The following is a 4,086-nucleotide window of genomic DNA, read 5'->3' as shown; positions in this document are numbered from 1 at the left end:
TCTCCCTTGGTTACTGTTACTAGACAGCTACAGTGTGTGTTGTGGACAGCGACGTGTTCATACCAGCTGCTTGTATGTCTGTTTCTTTTGCGCTCAATAGAATTCATCCATTGAGATTAGGGAGGGCCGGTGTGTTCATTGCTGCCTGCAGTACATACGTGAAACATTGGCAACTGTGATCTGCTAAACTGACCTTGGCTTCCCAGCTCTCCATTAGAAGCAAGGGTAAGAGCATTCCACAAGGCCATAATGATCAGAACCATCATTTATTCATTGTAGCATTGTTCAGTGCAGTGTTCAGTGGGCGCTCAATAGCTCCCGGTGAATATTAGCCTAGGCTTCTGCATGCGACAAAAGGTCATGGTCCAAAACCTGTTCTTCAACGAATATCACAAAGGAAAGTGTGAAACATGTCCTATTGTAATGCCTGAACCCAACAGACGGTGTAATCTACGTGTAGTTGGGTTCAAACCCGTGCCAGCAGCACCACACAGACATGTTTACCTGGCTTCTCCATTTCCCCACTCTCTCCAAGCAGGACGAGCGACTTGTCTTTGCCTCCCGCTGCCTTTGAAGCGGGTCGTAAGGCCGCTTTAGTGGAGCCGTGGTGTAATCTGCTGTTGTATGAGCGAGATTGTTACTATAGGCGACATATTTTGCTGGGATAACTTTTAACTCATCCATCAGAAAGGGGTTGGGATCGTGACCGCCACGCAGTCTTTTTCTGTGTCTCTTGGTTTGAGCTCTAGCTGAGCCGGAGACATGGCAAACACGCTGCGCAAGTCTAACAGGAAAAGCCTTGTGTGCCTAGGCGTGCTGCTGTCAGGAGAAAAGGGGAACTGGATCGTTCTGGTCAAGAAACAAGATTGAATTGCTGCAGTGTTAGTCACAACCTTTTCAGTCGGTAATCGTGAGTAAATAGCTGAATCCCCCGTACATAATAAACTTACAATATGTATATTTTTGTATGATCACTTGTATTCACGTTCCATCACATTTTTTGATATGACAATGACGTATTTGGTTCTTTTGAAATAAAGGTTTAGGCTATTGTAAATAGATAACCCGATGGAACTGGATCAATGCCAGCGATGTCATTTGATTCGGATGGAATTATCTGAGACCTTTTTAGTGATTGTGAAATAGGTTGTGATGGGGGAAACTGAAACTTTATTAGCAGAACAAGGCACATGACCAGCATTTTTCTCGGTTAATTGAAAACGATACTGGTGCGTCAAAGTGGACTATAATAAAACTACATGTAGATGGATTTTCAGAATATCCTGATTATTATGTAGAATGAATTGTAGTTTATAGCCAATGCAACAGGGAGAGTAGGCTATTGCTCTACTGGTAGGGAGAAAATAAGATAAACAACAAAAAAATAAAAAAAAAGTTCTGTTGCCAGTTTGGTTTGTTTAAAGTTGTACTGGGTAGTATTTCATTTTGTGTTTGGTGTGTCGTCGCTCTCGACAAACCGTGGTCCACTTGGGGAAGACGTATGGGTGGTTTGCTGCTGGCGATTTAAGGCCCTAGTAGCCTACCATCCAGCCACAGCACGGCAGACAGCGGCCATTTTAGCCCCCTGTGTTGGAAGAGATGGAGTACTGTGGGGATGCATATTTTTTTTTACATTTAAAACATTTGACAACGAGCTTATAGGAACACAATTACTGTTCATGGGCTGTCGGGGAAATTACGCCTTTGTTGTAGATCTCTGCGTGGTTGGAGTCGGTTAAGGTCCTGGACTTGGTCTGCAGGCTTTTAAATCTATTTATACTGTAAGCTACTTGAGAACAACAGCATAAGGTAGGCTTTACGAATTGAAATGCAGGCTATTTTAAGGTATTTGTAATCATAAACAAGTACCATACACATTGCTGGGTCATCTGTACTGTATAGCACGCAAAGGCAGTGTTGTCAGCTGCTGTAGTTTCTCGTGTACAGACACAAGCAGCGAGCGTTTCAAGGGTGAGCAGCAGAAGCCCGCTCATTTGTTCTGCGCAACAGCATTCTTTTGACCATTGGCAGGTCATTGCGGACTTAACGACGAATTGCAGGCTGTGATGGTCTAGGTTAATTCTAGTTTACACTGTAAGCTTATTTTATCTTAGTGGACATTTCTGTTTATCGCAGAAGAATGTGTCATATTGAAATGACATGGTGCATGCATACTCAGAAAATACTAGAACTGCTGACTTGAACTGGTCGAAGGTAACAAATCAATTTACATTAAGACGCTTTAATTTTGCCACGTTTACATACTGGCTCAATTTGTTTTATTTGTTTTATTGGTAGATCTCTCCGCATTAGGACTTGTGAATTTTGTCGAGGCATGTAAAAAATCCATCTCAGCTGCTAGTTGATCCTCTAGATGGCATTGAAAGCATGAGTGGTCATGAAAGAAATGGGTCATGTCTTAAATAATGACATTTTGCATTGTCCAGTTTTGCTTTGTTTTCTTTGGTTTTGAGACAGATCTGGTTGGCAGAATATTTGATATAGCCTAGTCTTTTTTTTTTTTTAAACCTTCTTTGAATAATAATTGTTGGAAAGTGTGTTGTTTTGTATGAGGATGGGTGGGGTTGGTCAATACATTATGTCCTTCTGTTACATTGGATGGCACAAACTAACAATAAATATAAAACATTAAGGAAATGTTTGACTCTGTGTGTTCACTTTTCTTTCACTGTATGTGTATGAGGGATCCCTCTATTCTATTATTCTGTTAAGGATATCTGTTGGTATTTCTTTGGATTATATCTGGAGTTATATACTTTAAAGTTTAATGTTACTCACTGAGTTAGTAAAACATTATACTGTTAAGGGGTGAGATACTCTTTTAGCTAACATGGTTCTTTTTATGTCGTACGAGCCTGTCAAACTGAGGAGTCAAGCTTTTGCCCTTGAACTTGAAAAAATGTATGAAAATAATGTCTGTGGTTTGCTAAGAATAGGCAGGATTTTCCTGGGAAAAGTAGGTGGGATTTCACAGGCATCCAGTCATGCAGACCTTCCGAGTGTTTGCATTTGCGTGTGATGACTTGTCAGTTATCATGAAGAAGTGCTTTTGCCTGTCAGATAATGTGCATTTCTATCAAAACACGAGTCTATCTAATCTGGCCTCATCTCAATGATATAGAGCAAAGATTAGTTCCACTATGGGGACAATGTAATAAATGGCTAATTACAGCCTTAATGGTGATTGGACACAGTTTTTATAGTGCATACTAAGGGTGGTGAGCACCACACACACACACCAGTTTACTAAGATGTGGGGATATGGTGGATGGGTTGGATGAGAAGCCGTTTACATGATCACCGTCTGTAGATTAGATTCAACCTTATTCTAATCATTGAAAGAGCGAACATATTTAACACCTGCCACGTGTGCTAGACATTATTAGGATGATATAAATGTAAAGGTAAATCAGGTTTCTAGGCCAAGTATACTGCATCCATCCCATCCTAGAATTAGTGAACACAGTTCAGAGATAAAGCGCACACTAACCTGGAGCAGTGAGCTATGCTACAGTGGCGCTCGGGAGATAACAAAGAAAGGCTCTTTAGCTTCATATAGGAGTAGCCCAATTTCTTTTCTTTTTTTTCATTGACTATTGGAAAGCCCAATTGATTAGTACCATGTAGTATCCTGTAGTTTACCTGCAATTGTACTGACCCAGGGAGGGGTCTCCTTTCCACAGTTAGCCCAGGTAAAATACAAAGATACAGAACACTACCTAACCTGAATCATGTCATGTCTCTATGTGTGAGGCCACAGTCAGCACAGATAGAAATACAGACGTGCAGCATGTCTCTACGTGTGAGGCCACTGTTCTGCGGTCTTGTCCTGCCCTCTTCTGATGCTCGTGAGATGACAGCAGCAGAGCTGAGGAGAGGGAGGGAGGGAGGGAGGGAGGGAGAGAGAGAGAGAGAGTGAGACGTAGAGAGAGATGGAGGGAGGGGGAGGAGAGGAAGTGGAGGAGGAGGCGGTGGCAGTACCGGCGGTGCAGGCATACGTCAGCCAACACTCTGCTCTCTCTGGAGTGTGTGTGTGTGTGTGGCGAGGACAGTGTGGCGAGGGGC

General features: G+C 42.4%; 1 protein-coding gene across 1 annotated transcript in view; it reads left to right on the top strand.

Annotated features, from left to right (window-relative positions):
- The first annotated feature begins 4,061 nt into the window (after positions 1-4,061).
- Positions 4,062-4,086, top strand: part of rhof (ras homolog family member F) — a 9,497-nt gene continuing 9,472 nt past the window's right edge. Inside the window, exon 1 of the mRNA XM_062554221.1 lies at positions 4,062-4,086. This exon is cut by the window's right edge and continues 464 nt beyond it. The gene's annotated coding sequence lies outside the window, so the exon portion shown is untranslated.

This window comes from Sardina pilchardus, chromosome 14, assembly GCF_963854185.1.
Source record: "Sardina pilchardus chromosome 14, fSarPil1.1, whole genome shotgun sequence".
NCBI lineage: Eukaryota > Metazoa > Chordata > Actinopteri > Clupeiformes > Clupeidae > Sardina > Sardina pilchardus.
This window is presented reverse-complemented; position numbering and strand designations above follow the sequence as displayed.